The sequence below is a fragment of the Suricata suricatta genome, chromosome 17, assembly GCF_006229205.1.
Source record: "Suricata suricatta isolate VVHF042 chromosome 17, meerkat_22Aug2017_6uvM2_HiC, whole genome shotgun sequence".
Taxonomy (NCBI): domain Eukaryota; kingdom Metazoa; phylum Chordata; class Mammalia; order Carnivora; family Herpestidae; genus Suricata; species Suricata suricatta.
Window position 1 is genome coordinate 32,571,034 of NC_043716.1, and position 24,903 is coordinate 32,595,936.

The following is a 24,903-nucleotide window of genomic DNA, read 5'->3' on the forward strand; positions in this document are numbered from 1 at the left end:
AAGATTCAAATTCCTGAAAAGGATCATCTCATTGACCTGGTTTGAGTCACACGTCCCTATGTTTATAGAAGGACAGGATCCCCCTAGACTAAAGACACTGGGGAAGGGTAATTGTCCAAAAAGATTTTGGGGTGCTGTTAGGAATGGAAAATGGATGTTGGATGGCCAAAAGCACACCCTCCACTACCATGATGCTTCCCAAAGTTCTCACTTCATGGCACTCAGAGAAAAGGGGTCTCTAGCGAGAAGCAAGCCAAGCTATTTTGGGTGTAACAAAGAAAAATAAGAATCACAGTTTGCGGGGCACCTGGGTAGCTCAGTCAGTTGAGCATCTGACTCTTGATTTCAGCTCAGGTCATGATCTCATGGTTCATGAGATTGAGCCCCGCATCAGGCTCTAAGCTGACAGTGTGGAGCCTGTTTGGGATTCTCTCTCTACCTCTCTCTCTGCTCTTCCCCCACTGTCTCTCTAAATAAAATAAATAAATAAACATTTTTTTTAAAAAGAACCATTGGGACACCTGGGGGGCTCAGTCAGTTAAGCGTCCGACTTCAGCTCAGATCATGATCTCACAGTTCATGGGTTTGAGTCCCACATTGGGCTCTGTGCTGACAGCTCAGAGCCTGTAGCCTGCTTCACATTCTGTCTCCCTCTCTCTCTGACCCTCCCCCACTCACTCTCTGTCTCTCTCTCTCTCAAAATAAAATAAAGACATTAAAAAAGTTTTTAAAAAGAGAATCACAGTTTGCTAGACTTTGAAGGAAGTCTAAACAAGGAAACTAAATAGTGAGTGACCTCAAATGTCCCCACCCATTAGCAGCAGAGTAGGCCCAACCCAGTGCTTCTTCTACAACATGAAACCTCACTCACTGCCCAGAAGCACTGCCACCCATTCCAAACCCCCACTTAGGACTCCATGCAGTTCCAGAGATCTTTCTAGAAAATCAGGTCACTCATCCCACTCTGGACTTTGTGGGGCCTCTCTCTCCTGAGCCAGCCATCCCCATGTGGAGGAAAGGCAGAGAATGGGAAACCTTGACCAGCTACAGTATAGCCACGTGCGCACGTTGAACCTGAAAGGGAAGGGGGATTGCCCCCCATTCATTTCTCTTCTCTAGACTCCTCCCACGCTCGTGAGGTGCTTCTCTGCTATATCTTTCCATCCTTTCTTCTTTAGGTGCCTTGATGTTCACCATAATCACATTTCCCAGTATCCTGATGTGGGGAAGTCTGAGACACCCCCAGGTGCCACACTCAGATAAAGTTGGCCTTAATGGCTCTTGTCTTTTGGATTGTGAACTCTGGGCTGCCATTGCTTGTTGTCTTCATTTAGACATTGCATCCCCATAGAGGCGAAGACAGAGGGAAATATGTATCCCCACATGCCAGGGTGGGGACAGAGGGATATATGTATCCCTAGATATCAGGGGGGCAGTCTGCAAAGATGCTGGTCTTTGCAAACCCTAGCCCAGCTACGCAGCCTCTGGGGAGAGTGGGCAAAACCATATATAACACCATGCCTTGACATCATTAAACTGTCCACGCTGTGCCCTCTCTATTCATACTCTAATTCAGGGTCATGGAGATAAAGAATTAAATACCACCCAAACATCTGGACAGGGAAGAAACTTCATGGCCCCAAATGCGTTGTAAGTAATATTCTGAGAATGTTGATGCCACTATAAGGAAAATGGCTTACGCAAGAGATTTCTCACCTGAGAAGGCGGAAAATAATGAATTTATTGTTCTTCCTCTTTTCTAAATGCAAGAAAACTTGAGTTTCCCTAAATTAAAATGAAGTAGTCTTCAAAACCTTCAAGGTCGTTGGGGCACCTGGGTGGCTCAGTCAGTTAAGCAGCTGACTTCAGTTCAGGTCATGATCTCACAGTTCGTGGGTTCAAGCCCTGTGTCGGGCTCTGTGCTGACAGCTCAGAACCTGGGGCCTGCTTCAGATTCTGTGTCTCCCTCTCTCTCTGACCCTCCCCCACTCACACTCTGTGTCTTTCTCTTTCAAAAATAAGTAAACATTTAAAAAATTTTTAAAAACAAACAAAACCTTCAAGATCACGAAAAGGAATAAAAGACTGAGAAACTAACGCTGATTGGAGGAGGCTCAGGGCCTATGATAACTAACTGCCATGTGGGGTCATGGACTGGATCTTGAAAGAGAAAAGGCGTATGAGTGGAAAAGCTGATGAATTCTGAAATGTGCAGTTTAGCTAATAGTATTCAGCCAAAAGATGTTAATATTAAGGGCAGCTGGGTGAAGGGTATTAGAAAACTCTCTATACCACCTGCAGCTTTCCTGATGATCCAAAATTAAAAGTTCATTAGTGGGGGGAGGGTTTCAAGTAGAACAAAGGACATTTCACCTCTTGACACCAAGAGCAGAATGGGTAAAGGGGAGCCTCAAGTGAGGCACAGTTGATAGCAAATCTAGCTCAATGTCACTCAGGCCCTGAGTGTTTAGAAGCACTCTGGTGGAAATGCCAGAGAGAAGGCAAAGGAGGTGCTCAGAGATACTGGAGTGAACAAGCAACACCAGCAAAAAAGCCAAGAGAGGTCAACTGGCTGCATCCTCCCTGCTGTGGGGATTGCTTTCTTCTTTATGAGAAACAGAAAGCAAATAAACATCAAGCTAGGCCAGCTTGGGTGCAAGTTCCTAGATTATAATATATGTAAATATATATTTTATATACACATGTATAGAAGGAGGAGGGAGCTTTTTTATATAATTTATTGTCAAGTTAGCAAAAATACAATATATACAGTGTGCTCTTGGTTTCAGGGGTAGATTCCTGTGGCTCATCGCTTCCGTACAACATCCAGTACTCATCCCAATAAGTGCCCTCCTCAACGCCCATCACCCATTTTCCCCTCCCCTCACTCTCCTATCAACCCTCAGTTTGTTCTCTGTATTGAAGAGTCTCTTAGGGGCTCCTGGTTGGCTCAGTAAGTTGAGCGTCCGACTTCAGTTCAGGTCATGATCTCACATTCCTGAGTTTGAGCCCTGCATCAGGCTTTGTGCAGACAGCTCAGAGCCTGGAGCCTGCTTCAGATTTTGTGTCTCCCTCTCTCTCTGCTCCTCCCCTCCTCATGCTCTGACTCTCTCTCCCTCACTCTCAAAAATAAATGAACATTAAAAAAAATTTTTAGAGCGTCTCTTATGGTGTGCCTCCCTCTTTGTTTGAAATGAGTGGGAGCTTTTTAATAAAGGAAAACCTTAACATTTTAAAGTAGAATTAAAAAATAGAGCCAAGAGGTCAGGCAAACAAATGGGGAGGAGATGAACTCAGAATCTCCTCAGGTCAGGCAGAAGCAGAAATCAATTTGAGCACACAACCCCACTGGAAACCAAGCATGCCCTTGCTAAGCCCCCAAGTCACCCTTCTCAAGTCAACCGCTCTCTGACAGGCTGACCCCCAGTGAACAGCAGGACAGCACAGGCTGGCAGCCCACATGTTAAGCAGGCTTGTCTATAAACTGGAGGCGGGGGGGGGGGGCGGCTCATGAAGTCACACCCTCTTGCCAACACCTTCACCTCCACTCTGCAGCCACTTCCTGGCCAAACCCACCGAAAACACTTCCAGCTGCAAAACAAAGGCTGCAAAGAAAGGCTCCAGGGAGCAGTCTTCACATTCAGGACACATCTGAGTCTCTAGGCTTTGACTCTGTTCTTCATCATTTCCACATTTATTGGTTTATCCAACAATAGTGCACAGTGGGTCTCAAAACCATTGCAGATTTGACCTCTCATCCTTGTTAACTAGCCTGCCAAGTTATTGCCATCTTAGACCTGAGGAAGCTGAAGGTGTCATTTATGTAAGCTCGTGACACTGACAAGTGGCAGAGCTGAGACAAACACAGGTCAAGCTTCAGAGCCAATCCTAGGCCTCCAATATCACAGTACATCACATTTAATATGTGTGAGACTCTGGGGGCATATAAGAAACTACTTTTTAAATGTTTTTATTTATTTTTGAGAGAGAGAGAGAGAGAGAGACCGTGTAGGGTCAAAGAGAGAGGTAGACACAGAATCCAAAGACAGGCTCCAGGTTCTGAGTTAGCCGTCTGCACTGAGCCCAACGCGGAGCTCGAACTCACAAACCGTGAGATCATGACCTGAGCCAAAGTCGGACGCTTAACCAACTGAGCCACCCAGGTGCCCCTAAGAAACTATTTTTTCAAATTTATTTATTGATTTGTTTTGAGACAGAGAGAGCACATGAGCAGGGGAGGGGCAGAGAGAACGAGAAGGAGAATCCCAAGCAGGCTCCATGCTACAAGCACAGAGCCCAATATGGGACTCAAACTCATGAACCATGAGATCATGACCTGAGCCAAAACCAAGAGTCAGTTGCTTAACCTACTGAGCCACCCAGGCACCCCAAGAAACTATTTTTAATGGCTCTTATCCTCAAGCAGATGAACAAAGAGGCCAAAATGCCGCCTACAATCAACTGAATAAACATTTCTTAATAATTAAATCTCAGGGGCACCTGGGTGGCTCAGTCCATTAAGCATCCAACTTCGGCTCAGGTCATGATCTCACGGTTTGTGGTTTGAAGCCCCGCGTCAGGCTCTGTGCTGACAGCTAGCTCAGAGCCTGGAGCCTGCTTCAGATTCTGTATCTCCCTCTCTCTTTGACCCTCCCCTGCTCACACTGTCTCTCTCTGTCTCTCAAAAATAAATAAAAGACATAAAAAAATTTTTAAATAATTAAATCTCAATAAATGATAAAAATGTGACTTAAAACTGCAATGCAACTATTAATGGATTCCTGAAATACAAAAGACATACTTTAGGGGGGAAAAGAGTTAATGGGGGTGCCTGAATGGTTTAGTTGATTAAGCATCCAACTTCCTATCAGGTCATGATCTCATGGTTCATGAGATTGAGCCCTGCATCAGGCTCTGTACTAACAGCTCAGAGCATGGAATCTGCTTAGGATTCTGTCTCCCTCTCTCTGTCCCACTCTGCCCTCTCTTGCATTCTCTCTCTCTCTCTCAAATAAATAAACATTTTTAAAATACATGTATATTAGGTATTTAAATGTAAGCACTAGTAGAATATGAATGCATATTAGAATTTCCAATTTCCAACTAGAAAGAAAATGAAAAGAAATAAAGAATATTTCATCAATTTAATAAAAATAAATAATAGGGAAATAAGGAAACAAATAGAAAGTATAATAAATAGAGAACATAAAGAGCAAGAATAAGACCAAGCATCCTGGATGCCAAATAACTGTTAAGAGAGTTGAATTCTGCTTTTAAAAACTCAAGATACCTAGAACAGATTTGAAAACCAAAAATGAAATTATGCTTTCTTTAAAAGAGACGAACCTAAAACAAAATGACACAGTGGAGTTGTAAAAGATTAAATGAACAAACAGATATTAGATAAAAGCAAACAAAAAGAAGCAGGGGTAGAAATATTAAGGGTCAGAAAGAAAGTGTTAGGCCAAAAATTTAAACAGGTTAAAGAAGGATATTATAAGTGATAAAAGTTCACTCCATGAAGAAGCTACAATAATAAAAAAATGAAAGTGTATACAGCAAACAATATTCAAGGCAATGGCTCTTAGAAATGCAAAGAGAATTCAGAAAGAAAGAAAGAGAAAGGGAAGGGAAGGGGAGGGGAGGGGAAGGAAAGGGAAGGGAAGAGAGGGGAAGGGAAGGGAAGGGAAGGGAAGGGAAGGGAAGGGAAGGGAAGGGAAGGGAAGGGAAGGGAAGGGAAGGGAAGGGAAGGGAAGGGAAAGGTAAGGAAGAAAGAGGTGCCTAGGTGGCTCAGTTGGTTAAACATCTGACTTTGGCTCAGGTCAGGATCTCACAGTTCCTGGGTTCAAACCTCACCTCAGGCTCTGTGCTGACAGCTCAGAGCCTGGAGCCTACTTCAGATTCTGTGGCTCCCTGTGTCTCTGCCCCTCCCCTGCTCATGATTTGTCTCTGTCTTTCTCTCTCAAAAATAAATAAACATTGGAAGAAAGGAAGGGAGGAAAGATGAAAGAAGTAGAGAGAGAGAAAAGAAGGAAGAAGGAAGTGGGAGGGAGGGAGAATGGAAGGAAGGAAGAAAAGTATAGCAAGACAGTGTAAAGTGCCTCTCTTTAAACAGACAAAAAAAGAAATAAGTATGTAAATTATTTTGACAACACAGTTATCAATCCTGATTTAATAGAGATGTATAAAGAGAATAATGTACACTTTAAAAAAAGAATATACTGGGGTGCCTGGGTGGCTCAGCCAGTTAAGCATCTGGCTTCAACTCAGGTCATGATCTCACAGTTTGGTTCGTGGGTTCGAGCCCCACATCAGGCTCTGTGCTGACAGCTAGCTCAGAGCCTGAAGCCTGTTTCAGATTCTGTATCTCCCTCTCTCTCTGACCCTCCCCTGCTTGCACTCTCTCTGTCTCTCATAAATAAATAAAAAGCATTTTTAAAAAAAGAATATATTCATGTTTATAGAAAATTGAAAATTAGTGATCATGTTCTTGGCCACAACTGTATGTTTTTTCTCAAAAGTTAAAATTTTATAGGTCATGTTCACTAACTACAATGTCATAAATTCAGAAGCAAATGCTTAAAAGAGAAGCAAGCAAAACATTTTAACTACTGAGTAAACCTGGGAAAGGATCCTTTAAAGAACTTAGCAAACGAAACAATTATTAGAAATAAAATGACAAAATTATTTAGAACTAAAAACATTTAGAGCCCTTCTTTCCAGTCCCTTTGGGATATGGCTAAACCCATACTCAGAGGAAAATTCATAGTCTTATATTATTTTTTAATTATAAGAAAGATTTAAAAATGAATTTTGCACAAATAATAAGCACATGTAAAAATACTCAATATCATTAGGCCCCAGGGAAACTAAAACCCTGAAAAGTACCATTACATACCTTCTAAAATTGATTTTTAAAAAAACGACTGGTAACACCTCATGTTGGAGAGGACGTAGGAACTGGGACTCTCATATGTTGCTGGTGAGATGTAAAACGGTAGAACCAGTTTGGAAAAATGGTTGGCAATGTCTTAAAACGTGAGACATATATCTGCTCTCTAATCCAGGCTTTCCATCTGTAGGCGTTTATCTCATATTTAATTAATTAATTCCTAAAAGGACTTAGAACAGTGCTGCTCTATTGTGTGACCTCATATTTTAATGATGTACCTTGTACAGCAGATCAAGTAGTGTGATCGCCCCCTCCTCATTAAGGGATTTCTGTCCTTTTCTATGAACAGTAACAGAAAACATCTTAATGGGGATAACCCACCGGCCCTTCTGAGTCAGAAAACAGACTATAAACACCTTGCTGCCACTTCCTCCCCTCTCCCTTTCAGGAGAAGCAGAGACCAGTGGAGGGCAGATCAATGCTAAGGGGAACTGGCAAGCCCCCTGCCCACCTTGGTTCAAATTAACACCTTGCCCATGTCCCTTCTGCAGACACCTGTTCACCGAGAGCAACACCATTTGGAGGAAGAAGCATGGATGGAGACCACCGTGGTCTGCACCCAACACTGTGGACATGGAGCACAAAAGCACCCCCTATCTGTAAAGCTGGGGTGACTGCATGCAGCCCTCAGAGCGTGGGGGAGCTCACCTGTGAGGTTCCGCCTAAGTAGCACCCAGAATCAGCAGCGTTCAGTACGTTTTATTTCTCTTCTAATTTAGCCAAGGCCTTTGTTGGTCACAAAATCCTTCTGACAGTTGAACTGCTTGTGTTGTTTGAATTTGGTTTACAAATGTATACAGAGTACGCATCACTATGTAATCAGAAGCAACAACAAAGATATTCCCTCTACAGGGAAAAAAAATCAATAACTCTGGACAAATAACCTTCTAGGCATTTATTAGCTAATCTCGTAACAAGGCAGATCGGATAAAGTGGGGAGTGAGCGGGCAGGCAGCAACACAGCCACGTTATAATACCGCCATGTTACAGTTATGGGACACTTCTGCACTGACGATCTCAGACGTGTTACGATTGCACAACATAACAGCACAGGCTCTCCCCCCCACATACCCGCTTTCCCTTCCTGCAGGCCTCTGACATCCCAACAAAACACTGTCCGTGACACATCTCTCTCCATGACACCATCCCCTACCTCCTCTACATCCGTGTAGAGCACTGATCACTACCTGCCTAAATACAGACAGACCCCTATCTACACCTGCTTCTCTAGGTAATAGACTTAGATCTACCTCTTTTACCTATAGATCTGTAACTAGAGAAGTAGATATAGATCTAGATATTTCTCTAGATACAGCTATAGATAGACAGCCTCTCTCTCCTACCAGAATGCTTATGTGTTTTACGTGCTGTTGTAGCACCAACAGACATAGTAGGCACTCAGTAAATTTTTGTTGTATGAAGGAATGACTGTGATGGGCAATATATCCCTATATATCCCTCCTCCTGGTCTGCATGTCCTCATGTAATCTCCCCTCCCTGAGTGTGGGCCAAACTGAGTGACTCAGTTTTAACAAATAGGATACAACTGAAGTGATGAGAGGTCATCTCCAAGATCCGGTTACGGAAAGACTGTGTTTGGGGTGTGCTTTCTGACCCTCAGGGATCCCGCACTGCCATGTAGTGAGGACACTGGGGCAGCTCATGGAGAAGTCCATATTGTGAGGAGCTGTTATGGACTGAATTGTGTTCCCCCCCAAATTCAAGGTTTGAATGATTAGAGCCAAATATATGGCTATATGGAGATAGGGCCTTTAAAAAGGTCATTAAGGTGAAAAAATAATAAGGGTTATTAAGGTTAAATAGTAATAATAAGAGGGGCACCTGGGTGGCTTAGTCGGTTAAGTGTCTGACTTCAGTTCAGGTCATGATCTTGTGGTCGGTAAGTTCAAGCCCCGCATCAGACTCTGTGCTGACAGCTCAGCGCCTGGAGCCTGCTACAGATTCTGTCTCCCTCTCTCCCTCTCTCTCTCTCTCTCTCTCTCTCTCTCTCTCTCTCTGCCCCTCCCCAGCTTGTGCTCTGTCTCTGCCTCTCTCAAAAATAAACATTAAAAAAATAGTAATAATGGAGCAGAACCCTAGCGCAATATGACTGCTGTCCCTATAAGAAAGAGGGACACCAAGAGTGCACATGCACCCAGAGAAAAGGCCATATAAGGGCACAGCAGGAAGGCCGCTCTCTGCAGGCCATGGAGAGAGGCCTCAGAACAAAGCAGACCTGCGGGCACCTTGATCTTAGACTTTCAGCCCACAGAATTGTGAGAAAATGAATTTCCACAGTTGAAGCTACCTAGCTTGTGGCACTTTGTTATGGCAGCCCTAGCAGGTTAAGACAGGATCCAAGGACATAGGAGTGACCTTGAAAGCTGTCTCCAGCCCCAATTGAGCCTTGAGATGGACTGTAGCCTTGGTGCCCAGCTCGATGACGACCTCACTGGAGACCCAAAGCCGGAGCTGCCCAGCTGAGCTGGGTCCAGATTCCTGACCAGCAGAAACCTAGAGAGAATAAACTGTTGTTTTATGCCACTACATTTTGGTAGAACTCGGCATGCAGCAGTTGGAACGAATACAATGAATGACTGGTAAGGGCATATTATCATTATCCTCTGTTGAAGCAAGAGAGAAAGCTAAGTGTCAAAGACACGGAGCACTTTGCCTAAGGTCAAACAGCCCAGCAGACTCTCTCAAGGGAGAGGAGAGGAGGCCAGAGATAAGTTTGGCCTCCACACAATTTTTTCCTTGGGCTACCCTGGCAGACCAGTCCAGCTGGGGGCACCAGGATATAGAGAACATTCCTGAAATACTTCAGGGTGTCACTTTAATGGTCTCCTTGGCATCTTTGCTGCCAAACAGAGTTAAAAGAGAGTTGGTATTTTAACAAGGACCACCCTGGTAACCTTACCATATGCAGTAATGAGGTCCCTTGGACGTGGTCTCAGAGAACCATCTCCCTTGCTACCAAACAGTGTGCTTTTGAGGGTCACGTTCAAAAGGACTCTAATGTGCAGGACTCTATCATAAGTTATAATAGCAAAGACTTGTAGAACATTAGGTACATTCAAGGCAATGTTCTAAGCATTTTATTATATTCATGTAATCATCTGAAGCCATTTCTGCTATTAACCCATTTTATAAACAAGGAAACTGAGGCACCAAAGAGCTAGGCAATTTGCCCAAGGTCACATACCTAGCAAGCAACAGAACCTAGATCTAAGCCCAGGCATGTTAGCTCCAGAGTTAATGCTTTGACAGATTTTTCTCCAGGTCTTCCCTTTTTTTAATATATACAATGGAATAACCATTCATTAGCAAGTCTCTTTATCCCATACTCTCTCTAGTTTTAAAATATCAAAGTGAAAAATAACCACAATGCATGAAAGACACCTTGCCATGCCCCCATGGAAAGCTTTTCAGAGCTCCTTGCTGCCCTTGGAGTGACTTGCAAGGCCCTCCAGGCTCTGACTCCCACCTCTGACCCCAGCCTGAGCCAACCACCCTCCTCCACTCATCCGGCCACATCTTCTCTGCGGAAACCCAGCAGCCAGCGCCCCGTCTCCCTGCCTTTGTGCCGGCTCTGCATGGCACACCTTCCCTCCTTCCCGTCCCCCTGCTAAACATGCCCCAGCACCTTCACACCAGTTGGGTGCCTTAGCCCAGCCCCCTGCCCCCCTCCCCCCGTGAGCCCCCTGTGTCCTACCCGCTTATCTCCCTCTCCCACTGGACACTGATTTCCACAAGAGCAGGAACAGGCTATTTATCTTTATATTCCCGGCAATTAGCACAGCACCGGGCACCTATTAAGTACCAGTTTCTTGAATGAACACAAGCCCTCCAAAGAACCTAGCAACACTTTTAGTTATGCACCGCAACTGTCTCCACTAGACCATTCCGGAGCACAGAGGCATACAAAAGTCACACTGGAAGGGGCCCGGGAGGGATGCTGGGTTAGTCCAATACCTTCAATAAACAGCTTTAAAAAACAACTTCAGAGACAAGAATCAACTTGTCTCAAGTAGTCAATGGCAGACATGGGAGCCCAGTGAGGTCACGTTTCCAGGTGTCTGAGCCCCTCAAATGCTCAGAAGCATCTTATTAGTTTCCTCTGGCTGCTGTGACAAATTGTCATAAACTTAGCTTAAAAGCAACGCGAATGTATTATCTTACTGCTCCAGAGATGGAAAAGTCCAAAAGGACTCTCGCTGAGCTAAAGTCATTAATGGAACTGGATTCCTTTCGGAGGCTGTAGGGGAGAATAAGTTCCCTTTTCCAGCTTCTAGAGGCCACTGCATTCCTTCACTTGTGATCCCTTCCTTCTTCAGAGCCAACGTGGTAGCATCTTCTGTCCTCTCCTCTCCTGCCTCCCTCTTTCCCTTGGAAGGACCCTGATGACAGTCCAAGATAATTTCCTCAAGATCCTTAACTTAATCACATCAGCAAAATTCCTGTCGCTGTGGAAAGAAACCTACTCACAGCTTGTGGGGGTTAGAAGTGGGCATCTTTGAGTACCACTCTGCTGTCCACCACAGCATCCTGCTGTCACTGATCTGAGCAGATCCATCTGTTAGCATCTTCTGTGGACATGATGGCAAAACAAAAACAAAAACAAACAAACAAAAAAACCCTTCACCAATATTCGGACATACTTTGTTCTCTCTTCTCACTTCTGAAGGTCCAGTTTTGAACAGGTCGGAGAAGTGGTTCCCAATATATTTATATACAGTATTGTCTGTGAGTAACTATGGTATCTCCTCTATAATGTTTATGCCTTGGGCATGTATTTCTAATATTTTGATCCTTCTGATTGATTCCCTACAGAGTCGGGAACATCTAAGTTGCAAAAAGAGGGCATGGCAGAAATGTTTAGTGGGAAATGTTTTGTGGGTATCACCATGTGCTGGGCAGTCTGGGCCTTATTAAATTTACCCCCCAACATAGCCTTCTGAGCCTGGCTCTATTATGTCCTGTTTCATAGATAAAGAAACTCACTCAGAGAGATGAGGCAGCCTATCTAACCCACAGAACCAGTAAGTGGCACAGTGAGTTTGAAATCCATATTTATTTGGCTCCAGAACTTACACTGTTTCCACTAGACCTTATTGGTTCCCCCCATCCCCCACAAAGTTCAACTCTTTTTAGCTTCCAGGTTGATCGACTGATGAAGAGAAACAGAGAAAGGGGGATGGGGTAGGAGAGAGAAAGAGATGGAGAGAAGCAGAGAAAGACTGCCAGGGTGGATCAATTTGGTTGAAATCTTCCATGAGCAAGCAAGTTTGGGGGAACCCTTCTGGGGAGTATGGGTGCCCCTCCACCAAAATCTGCAGTGAGGTCCTGGAGACTGCTGGTTGCTAGGCAATTCCTTGCCAACCACACTTCATACCAACCTAATTAACAGATTTCACCTGAACTTCAACAGTTGCTAGGTAACTTTCTGGGGATCTTTTTCCCTCCCTTCCAGGCCAATAATGGATCCCCAAGGAAGAGGACAAGGTGACTGTGCAAAATCCACCAAAGATATATCTACACGTAAAATTCTCCTTGTGGCTTCACTATACCCACCAAGAATATGCAAGTCCAGGAAATGCAATGCAGTGGCACCGGCCTTGTTACAAGAGGTTCCACAAGCCAGTAAATTGATTCTTCAGAGGCAAGAGACTTATGGGGCCAGATAAGGCCAGACACAAGGCAGAACTATCTAGAACAAGAACTCTTATTGGAGACTCTAAAGTGACCGATCCTTTGAGTCACCTGAGAGGGAGGAAAGGGCGCTGATATGTATGGAACACCTGTTATTACCTGGCGGCAGGTTAGATGTTTCCACAAATCTCATTTCATCCTCACGAAATTCCAGTGAGATGGGCAGCTGTTACCACCCACGTTAAAACACGGCTAAAGGGGCGCCTGGGTGGCTCAGTCGGTTAAGCATCCAGCTTTGGCTCAGGCCATGATCTCATGGGTTTGAACCCCACATCGGGCTCTGTGCCGACAGCTAGCTCAGAGCCGGGAGCCTGCTTCAGATTCTGTATTTCTCTCTCTCTGACCCTTCACTACTCGCACTATCTCTCTCTGTCTATAAATAAATAAATAAATAAATAAATAAACAAACAAACAAACATTTAAAAAACACACACACACACAGCTAAAGTCATGAGAAACCACCGTTCAGAAGCAGTAAGTAATTTGATCGTGATCCTTCCCCCAAAGGAACAGGAAGTTAAAGACAAGATGGGCTGACTAAATTCCATCACCTGATCCTGCCGCAGGTCCCTGCATGGGGCTGTCTCCACAAGATAACAAGTAGCCATCATTCGTTCCGGGTGACCTCAGTATCACAACAAACCAGCAACAAAAACACAAGCTGGAAAACCATGAGTCCCCTCCCGTGTTCATTGCCAGGGACGTAACACCAACCTAAACCAACAATTCTTAAACTTTGTGGTCCCAGAACCTCTTCACACTGTTAAAAATTAATGAGGACTCAAAGAGCTTTTGTTTCTGTGGGTTTTATCTATTAATACTTACCATATGAGAAATTAAAACTGAGCATTTAAAAATATATATGTTTGTAGACCAATTAATTTCAACAATAACAATAAGGAACCACCGCATGGTGAACGGAAATAACTCATTTTTATGTAAAGTAACCACTTTCAACAAGGAAACACCAAAGACCGAGAAGAGCGGCCCTGTTTTACAAGGCCGCGGATCTCTTTGATGCGTGGCTTCACAGAAGACCCGGGTCCTGGCCCCTGCTTCTGTATTCCGTGGGTAGCATTATCACATGCCAGACAATCCCCAGAACATCTCGCTCTCCCTCTCCCCTGTACATTTGCGACAGAACGGGAGTGAAAGAAGCAAATAACATCCTATATAAAATAGTTTTGACCTGGAGGAGCCTCTGAAAGGGTCTCAAGTCCCCCCGGAGTTCCCCAGACCACATTTGGTGAAACACTGCCTTAGGCATACTTATCTGAATGCCCAAAATGCATCCAGGGTTTGACTGTGTCCCTTCCTGTTTCTAGCCAACTATTTTAGAACATCCCACATCTTTCTTGCCAGGAGCATTTCATGGTCCCTTAAAAGCCCAGACTGTCCCCTCCGGTATGCAATCTCTGCAACGCTATCTGCAAAAAACAAGATACAGATACCGGATCCGGACTCACTGAAATGGTTCAAAACATCAGAATACGGATAGTTTGTGTCTTCACAGCTCCCTTTCCCCCACCGCTTCCGGTAACAGGTGCAGAAAGAAGCGTGTGATCTCCGGGCCTCTGTGATTGGTAGAACGGACAGATACTGGAGCGAACTAGGCCAATCAGAACCCTCCCTTCAACGTTGTTCACCCTGGCTTGCAATTTCTGTGACTCCTGAGGTATTAGCATCATCAACTTTGTGCGGGCACTTCAGAGCCATTCATCCTGCCCTCGAACCCCAATCCCACCCGTACAGTTTCACATGTTGGAGATTCTGTCAAATGATTTCTATGGGCTCTGTTAACATTGAGGCACTGCTCCAGTTTTTCCTGCTGAAATTCCACCCTGGTTGTACTGCCCATCAGAGTCCACGCGACTGAATGAAATCCCTTCCCAAAGCCTGGAATACAGACGCTCTTCTCTCTGCTCCCTTCCACCCTCCTACACTCTTGCCCAAACTCTTCTTCAAGGAGCTGAAGTATTCTCTGCTTTCACAGCAGGGGTGAAGCGGCCCAGGATATCTTTCTTACCTTGCGACTAAGTGCCACCCATTCCGACACCCACATGTGCTGACATGGCGGTGTGCCACAGCGAGTGTGCCTTATGTCTTTGCATAAAAGAATCCCTCTGCCCTAGGATTCAGTTTGATTTGCTTCAACAACCATTTACGAAGCATCTACTTTGGGCCAGACATGACACTGAGAATACAGTAGAGAAGATGAAACATACAATAGCCCCCCTTTATCCAGGAGGGATATGTTCCAAGCCCCCAGTGGATGTCTGAAACCATGGAGAATACCAAACCCTATCCATATGTGTTTTCTTATGCATGCATACCTATGATAAAGTTTAATTTCTAAATTAGACACAATAGGAGAGTAACAACAATAAGCAATCAAATAGAATTATTATAACAATATACTGTAAGAAAAAGTATGGGAATGTGGTCTCCTTCACTGTCAAAATATCTTATTATACTATACTCACCTTTTCTCCTGTGATGGTGTGAGAAGATAAAATGCTGCCTGAGGAGAAAAAGTGAGCTGGATGACGAGGCTTTGTGACATAGTATTAGGCTACTTCCGCTCTTCTGACAATATGTCAGGAGGCTCATCTGCTTCTGGACGGCAGCTGACCACAGGTAACAGAAACCAGGCCCAGCCAAACCGTGGATGGCGCTGGAGTGGGGGTGCAGTGGGGGGACGAGAGGACTATGTAACCACTAACTACAAGAGCTAACTAGTGAGCTTCATGTTACACATGGGACTCTCCAGTACAAATGACAGATCAGCCACTCAACCCCGGATAAAGCAAAAGGGATGATTATTGCCTCTTCTAACTAATAAACCATCAAAAGCACCTTTGTGTGGGTTTTCTCCATTTACCCTCCACCCCCTCCCCCCCAGCACTCCAGATCCATTCTCTGCCCTTCTCTCCCCTGCTTTGCACCCAGGAGGCTGACCTGGAATTGATCTCATTCTTTGTGCCTAGCCAGTGCAAGTACCAGCAGAAGACTGAAAGGCTTGTAGGGGGTGAGGTCAGAGTGTTTACTTCCGCCCAGCTCATCCCTGCTTCCTCTCTGCCTTGTCAGTGACTGAATCCCTCTTCCCTGGCTCCAGCTCTGGTCAGGTGCTGGTAACATTGCTTGTGTCATCCCTTCAGGACTAAGGGTACCAATGGCCCCACACTGTTGCTGGTCCCTGGGTGAATCACTGCGCTTTCTTAGTTTCCTTAATCCTCTGATCCCACCCCTCTGCCAACACTCTGTAAACAGTCCTGACATTAGCCTCTTTTCACCTAAGCCCTTCTGAGTATTCCATCTCTCCCCACAGGGCAGGGTGGCCACTGGCCTCTTGAGCCTTCTACCCTCACGCCATCAAGCCGCAAGGCAAGAGTTTCTCTTGCTCTCGAGGTACCTACTACATTCTGGTCACGTGCCCATCCCTGAGCCAATCACTGGGGCCAGAGGAATTCAGTGGTCTGATTGGCCAGGTGTAGTCACATGACTGACGTCCAAAGCCAGCAGTGGAGCCCTGGTCATCCAAAACCATGGCTTGAGAGTGAGAGAGGAGGATCGCCTAAAGGAAATTCTGGGTGCTGTTACCAAAAGAAGGAATGGGCCTGCGTGGGCCCAAAACAAGGAATTTCTACTTGAGAGTGAGAGAGGAGGATCGCCTAAAGGAAATTCTGGGTGCTGTTACCAAAAGAAGGAATGGGCCTGCGTCGGCCCAAAACAAGGAATTTCTACTTCAACATTCTGAGGGAGAGAGAGAGAGAGAGAGAGAGAGAGAGAGAGAGAGAGAGAGAGAGAGAGAACCAGATGAAAAGCTGGCGGAGTTAGAGATGAAAAGGTCACCAGTGACAGGGATTGTCCCTCGGTAGACTACCTGTGTCAGGAAGTTCTTGTCCCCCTTTTACATCAAAGATAATTCTCAGCTCAAGCCTGCTCAGGGTCTCTCACCAAGAGAGAGCCAGCCTTGGAGTGCTCCTCTGTGGTTCTCTGGACTGTAGACTTTTTCCAGTTACAGGAAAACACTTAATGCCATTTTGCTTCTTGATAATGAGCTACCCCAAAAGTTGAAGTTCAGGGGTGTGCCAAACCTCATCAGTCAGTGACTTCTTCCAAAATTTCATAATGGGCATGGACATGTGAGAACTTCCAAGTGATCACTTATAACAAAGATCTCTCCTCATTCAGTTTAATGCAGCAAATATACTCTATGGAATTATTTTTGGAAATTTTAAAACACCATACAAATAGCAGGCATAATTAATGTTGCATTTAAAACATTGTCCTGGGCCCTGTTCCCCCACTCAGCCCTTTGAGGGAGCAAACCCATCTCCCACGACATGCACCCAACACCATCAAAGGCCGATCCTTCACATCCACTGTCCATTCATACCTCAGAACTGCCTATTCCACCAACACCCCATCCCAATTTGCTCCAAATCCCAAGTCCTCCTGACCTCATTGTCCTTTCTCTCCTCCCTCTTCAGACTTGATACCTTCCTGGATATGATGCTGCCTTTCTGATGTTGCCACGCTACCCCTGGCCATCCCGTCTCAGTCCACAAGATCCAGGGCCTCTCTCTGATCCAGAACAGACACTCCTTTTGAGATGCTTTAGTTCTCATGTCCTCCTGATTTATAAGAAGGAAAGTGGACAACGCAGGAATCCTGAGTCATGACCTCTAAAGAAAACGCACTTTTTAGCATGCCAGGATGTCAAGTGGTGGGAGAGAGTAGTGAAATACAGCAAGCCCCGAGAAGAAGCTCCTTGACTGTGAGACTTGCACCTCTGTCCACCAGTGTACTCAGTGGCTGATAACCTTGTAGTCAATTAAATCTGATCCCCTATGGTCAATTTGTTGTCTTTCTGTGCTTTCTCCTCCCTTAATTTGGATTCCTATGTCTATGGCTATATAACATAAACATTAAAAGAAAAAGTTATAGAATCACATGGACCTATTTTCAAATTTGGGCACTGTCTCTTACCAGCTGTGTGACCTCAAACAAGTCACTTAATTTTTCTGAGCCACAGTTAGTAAAATGGGAAAAACAATTCTGCCCTGCCCACCTCATAGATTATCTGGGGATTAAGCGAATCAGTGAAAGAACCCAGTAGGTACTTTTAAAAAAGTATGAGATATTATTATTATTACTATTAATAAAACTCAAGGGGACATAAATTCCGTTTTCCTCCCCTTCCCATCACCACAGCACCCCTCAAATTACCCTTTGAATGCAAACACCTACTCCACCCAAGTCCAAGATCCTCCCAGACCACCAGGAAACTACTTTCCTCATACGGCCCTCTTGAGAAGAATCACCACCCAGAGCTCATCTCTCCATAGAAACCCAGAGAATAAATAGAAGCAGCAGGTTTTCAGCAGTTTCCACTCTGACTGGTTCAATTAAATTAAATCCCACAAAACTCTTCCATTAGCATGTGGGTGGAGAAGCCAGAGATGGCTCAGTGACCTTCGTTCCATGGTTCACTTAGACCTTCCAATTATTTTCAGCTAATATCTCATCTCCTTGCCTGGTATTAACAAGTAACCTGCACCAGCCTCTGTGTGAGGAGATGTGGTTAGGACAAATCTGCTGTAACCTTAACGTCTCTTTCAAGGGCGGAAATTATAAATATGTTTTTCTAAATCATGAAACATGTTATCAAGTACTTTTCTTTCTTCTCCTAGTGGGCTCTCTCTCCAATAAATAGCTTTTCTCTGTTAGCAGATTCTTGGACTGACAGAAAAGTAAGCGGCCAAAGAATAGAAATAGGATTGCTCAGTTCAGATGAGAATGTGCCAGATATACTGTGTATATTCAAAGCCCCGTGGCTGTGAAGGCACTTCACAAGTCGATGTGCCATGGGTAGGATCCCCAAATCTTTCCCCATGAGGGCTTTCTTCAAGAACAGGAATGCAGACAGCAAGCCCTCTTGTTCCCATTCAGATATAGCCAGGTGGCATCTCAAAGGTATGGTGTGGCTGGCTACCAGGGGAAGAGGGTTAACTACATGAAGGTGAAGATCCCAAGGAAGAAGAAGGGAACCCCTAGCTTTGGTGTCAAGGGAGATACAGGGATGAAAGGACAAGGATGTTCCTGGTCCCAGCTGGTGCAAGGGAAGAGGCTCTGCATTTGGATCAGCCTTGAGTATGAAATAGAAAAGTGGTAGTGCTGTACTGAGGAAAATGCAGCAGATCTACATAAACTAACATGGACACATCTTCAAAACACACTATTAAAAAGAAAAATCCAGTCGCAGTTTATCTACTTCTCTACACTGTTCCATGCATGCGAAAGACACACATTAATTTGGCCCCAAAAGCAAAGGCAACAGAAGCAAAATAAGCAAGTGGGATTACATCAAGCTAAAAAGGTTCTACACAGCAAAGCAAACAGTCAACAAAATGATAAGGTAACCTATGGAATGGAAGCAAATATTTTCAAAATCATATATCTGATAAGGTTATTATCCAACATATATAAAGAACCTATACAACCCAACAGCAATAATCATAATAATAATAATCTAATTTAAAAATAGGCAGAGGAACAGAGTATACATTTTTCCACAGAAGACATACAAATGGCCAACAGGTACATGAAAATGTGCTTAACATCATCATCATCAGGGAAATGCAAATCAAAACCACAATGAGGTATCACCTCACACTTGTTAGAATGACTATCCGTGTTGGCAAGAATATGGAGAAAAGGGAACTGTTGTGCATTGTTAGTAAGAATGTAAACTGGTGTAGCCACTGTGGAAAACAGTATGGAGGTTCCTCAAAAAATTAAAAATAGAATTACTGTATGTTCCAGCAACTCCAACTGTGAGCACATGTCCAAAGGAAGCAAAACCACTATCTCAAGGAGATAACTGTACCTGCACATTCATTGCAGCACTATTTACAAGGGCCAAGACATAGAAACAATCCAAGTATCCATCAACAGATGGGTGAATAAAAAAGTTATAATGTACCTATAGAGATATATAGAGATATAATGGAATATTATTCAGCTTTGAAGAAAATCCTGCCATTTGTGACAACATGAACAGACCTTGAAGGCATTATGTTAAGTGAAATAAATCAGACAAAGACAAATACTATTATGATCTCACTTATATGAGGCATCTATAAAACCAAGCTTATAGAAACAGAGAACAGATTGGTTGTTGTGAGAGGTGGGGTAGAGAATGGGAGGATTAGATGAAGCTGATCAAAAGATATAAATTTCCAGACAAATAAGTCCTAAAGATGTAATGTGTCACATGCTAACTACAGTTAACAATACTGAAAGGTATATTTGAAAGTTGGTAATAAAGTAGATCTTAAAAGCTCTACCACAAAGAAAATTATAATCATGAGATGATACATGTGAACTAAACTTATTGAAATGATCATTTTACAATATACCAAATCCTTATGTTGTACACCTTCTGCTAATACAATGTCATATGTCAATTATATCTCAATAAAACAGGGGGAATTGTTTAATAAGGAAAGAAAATCTCTTACGTTGACTGTAAAGAATATTTTGCACATGCAAAATAAAGCTATGTATTTGCCTAGAAGTATATGTATGTACATGCATAGAAGAAGGTCTGAAAGGTTAGACAGCAAACTTTTAGCAATAGGTACATACTGGGAGGCGACTGGGCTTGGCAAGGGAGGAAGAGAACTCGAATTCCACCACTTGGGAACTACTGCATTAGGCTCATTCTGATTTGCCCCACTCCACCCATGGGAAGTCTCTAACCTTTTCCATAAACATTGAATCTCTTCCCTTTTATAAGCGAAGATGGTGTCCTCTGTTCCTTCATGCACCTGTGTGTGCACACACATCCTGCTAGTGGGTGATTCTCAGATACCACCAACTACATGCATCATTCTGATGTATTTTATTTAACTTGGACAAGTCTCAAGAGACTCCTAACCAGTCTCCCTGTTTTGATCAAATCTACCCTACGCTCCCCTCTAGAACAAGTGACCTAAACCACAGATATAACAACATCACCACTTGAAACTCTTCAATGACTCTTGTCTCCTGAAGTGGCAGTTCTCAGTATCACTGTACACCAGAATCACCCAAAACCTTTTCTAAAATACAGACTTCTTGATGTCTCCTCCAAAGGCTCTAATCCAGCATCCTGAATTTTTAACAAGCACCTAAGACCTATGATTTGGATGCAGAGGGTATGGGGACTATACATTGAAAATCACTAACCACAGGCTAATGGTGGCCCCAGGTCCTTAGAATGGTCATCAGATCGCTCATTACCTGATTCTTACCTCTCCAGCTTCACCTTGCACCACTCCCACCTCACATATTTCCTGCCACCAACATATATCAGCCTCTGGTCTCCCACTCAGTGTCTTGCCTCTCAATGTTGTTGGCCTCGACTGTGCCCATAAGACCCTTTATGCTCATCTGCCAACACACTTCATCTGGCTAGTGGTCACACATCCTTACCTAGTTCAGGCATCACCCCTCCCAGGACACCTTCCCCAACACCCCCACATCACGTAGCATGCCCCCATTTGTCCTCTGAATACTGGAGCTTTGTCAGACAAGCTGTTACCCCGTTTCCTGGATTTTCTAGGGATCCTGGATTCTGAGGTCTTTGCAGGATTCCCAGGCCTTATTCATCCTCTGAATTCTCCAGAAGCAAACACTAACCTGGCACACTGTAAGCTCACATAGGTACAATATAGGTAATTACACCAGTACACTCTAGCTGGTTCCACTGATTCACTGTAGGGAGTTACACTGGTGCATTAGAAGTAGTTACACCAGGACACTGAAGACAGCCACACTACCTACAGTGGTAGGCAGCTGTGCTGATACAATGCAGGGAGTTACACAGATACACTGAAGGTATATCTCATTCACTATAAATTGGTTGCTGATAGTTAGATAAGCCACATCAAGGTGAGAGAGAGAGAGAGAGAGAGAGAGAGAGAGAGAGAGAGAGAGAGAGAGAGAGAGAATCTTAAGTAGGCTCCACACCCAGCATGGAGCCCGACATGGTACTTGATCTCACCACCATGAGATCATGACCTAAGTGGAAACCAAGAGCCAGAAGCTTAACCAACTGAGCCACCCAGGCGTCCCAAGGCAAGACCTTTTTAGTTGACACCTCTCTGGATCCACAAGAGCAAGTTGGTCAAGCACTAACATATGAGCCCCCACTCCTGCTTCAACCACAAGATGGTGCTGCTCAACTTCAGGTTTGATCTTTTTTCCAGACCCATGGAAACGAACATAGGCTGTGACTCAATACTTTTTAGCAGCAGTTTCACTCTGAAATTTCAAAATCCAAGATGCCATCCACCAAGCTCATGCCAACACACTACAACTGAGAAAAAGGGTCTTGTCTGGTTGCCTCAGCAGAGCCGACAGGTGCATACTAGGCACAGTTCCTAATCATCCCACACCCTCCCTGGGCTGCCATGCCATCCTCTGACCATATCCTCACCACCAAATGATTTCTGAATTCTTTTAAGTTCTCTCATGAAGACCTTACTCCCTAGAGAGCAATGCCTATCCTCAGGGGCAAAAGCAAAGGACAAACCCTTCCCTCCCTCCTTGCTTGGCTGCAACATGGATCTTGAGGTCCTCAGGAAGTGACTCTGTGAGGTCCATCTTGTTCTTGGAGGATCTGTGCTAACCAATCATAACCCTGTTCAGTTCCAAGTCATCATTCTATAACTTGCTGCTATACAATAGGCATCTCTATTTTGCCTGCCTTCCTTCCTTCCTTCCTTCCTTCCTTCCTTCCTTCTTTCTTTCTTTCTTTCTTTCTTCCTTCCTTCCTTCCTTCCTTCCTTCCTTCCTTCCTTCCTTCTTTCCTTCCTTCCTTCCTTCCTTTCATTCTTTCTGAGAAAAGAGAAAGAGCGGGAGAGAGAGAGAGATAGAAGTGGGAGAGGGGCAGAGAAAGAGGGAGACACAGAATCTGAAGCAGGGTCCAGGTTCCGAGCTGTCAGCACAGAGCCTGATGTGGGGCTCAAACTCATGAACCAGAGATCATGACCAAAGCTGAAGTCGGCGCTTAATGAACTGAGCCACCCAGGCGCCCCTCTATTTTTCATAATGAGATTACACTACTTTTTAACTAAAACAAAGAAACAAATTTACTTATTAAAATTAAAATTCTGACAGGTTCTCATCACCTATTGTAGGATTTTCCAAAGTAACAGATCCTATGTGAAAAAATGGGGATGGTAACAGGTCTTTAAGTGAGAGAGAGAGAGACAGACAGACAGACAGAAGTTGATGATCAAGTAAATTTGGGAAATATTTGATTAAACAAAGTTAAACATATCTTTTCACTGCAGAACTTCTGGGGGACTTTAAATTATGAATGTTCATGATGAATTTTCAGGTGAAGACTAGAGTATGTGATGATACCCAAAATTATTTCATCTTTGGACCTCTGAGCATGTCAAGGGACAGAACGTTTGTTTGGAATCTCTGTCCTCCAGGGAAAGAGAATGAAACCCAGGAACCCTTTCACAACCTGGCGTGGCCCACCTTTCAGACTCCTCTGTTTCATTCTGTCTCCCTGACCCATATTAATTTCCTACTGCGACCGTAACCGATTACCACAAACTTAGTGTCTTAAACACTTCAAATTTATGTTTTTCCTTAATTTTATTTAAGTTGGTTAACATAGAGTGTAATAATGGTTTCAGGAGTAGAATTTAGTGATTCATCACTTACATACAATAGCCAGTGCTTATTCCAGCAAGTGCCCTCCTCACCCATCACCCATTTAGCTCATCCTCTGCCACCTTCCCCCAGCAAACCTCAGTTTGCTCTCTGTATTTAAGAGTCTCTTATGGTTTGTCTCCCTCTCTGTTTTTATCTTATTTTTCCTTCCCTTCCCTTATGGCCATCCATTTTGTTTCTTAAACTCCACATATTAGTGAAATCATATGGTATTCGTCTTTTTCTTACTTATATCACTTAGCATAATACATTCTTGTTCCATCCATGTTGTCACAAATGGCAAGATTTCATTCTTTTTGGCTGCTGAGCAATATTCCATTGTATACATTTACCACATCTTCTTTATCCAATCATCAGCCAATGGACATTTGGGCTCTTTCCATAATTTGACTATTATCAGTAGTGCTGTAATAAGCATGGGGTGCATGTACCCCTCTAAATCAGCATTTTTGTATCCTTTGGATAAATACCTAATAGTGCCATTGCTGGGTCATATTTTCAACCTTTTAAGGAATCTCCATACTGTTTGCCAGAAAGGCTACACCAGTTTACATTCCCACCAGCAGTGCAAAAGTGTTCCCCTTTCTTCTCATCCTTCCCAACATCTGTTGTTGCCGGAGTTGTTAATTTTAGCAATTCTGATGTGTGTGAAGTGGTATCTCATTGTGGATTTGATTTGTATTTCTCTGATGAGGAGTGATGTTGAGCATCTTTTCATATGACTGTTAGCCATCTGGATGTCTTCTTTAGAAAAGTGTCTGTTCATGTCTTTTGCCCACTTCTTCACTGGATTATTTGTTTTTGGGGTGTTGAGTTTGATAAGTTCTTTATAGATTTTGGATACTAACCCTTTATCTGATATGCCATTTACAAATATCTTCTATCATTCTGTAAGAAGCATTTTAGTTTTGTTGACTGTTTCTTTCACTGTGCAGAAGCTTTTTATCCTGATGAGGCCACAATACACTGCAAATTTATTATTTTTCAGTTCTAAAGGTAAAGAAGTCTGACACAGGTGTCATGGAAGGAAAAGCAAGGCATGAGCAGGGCTGTGTTCCTTTCTGGAGACTATAGGGGAATATCCAGTTCTTTTTCTTTCACAGCTTCCAGAGGCCACCACACTCCTTGGCTCTTGACTCTCTTGCCTCCCCTTCTCACACTGCATCATTTTAACTCCTTCTCCTGTCTCTACTTTAAAGGACGCTTATGATTACACTGAGACTGCCCAGGGAATCTAGGATAATCTCCCCATTTTAAGGCCACTTGATTAGCCACCTTCATTCCATTAACAATGTTAACTCCCTGTCACCATGTAAGGTGACATAATCACAAGTACCAGAGATTAGGATGCACGCATTTGGAAGTAGGGAGCCATGTTCTGCTACCACACCATACTTTTCATTTCCCCTCCTTTTCTCCCATAGTATTCACCATGCTTTTTGCCAAAGCTACCTGCTGTCCTGAGAGAAAAAGAAAATGTATTTTATGCCTCTAGTTTC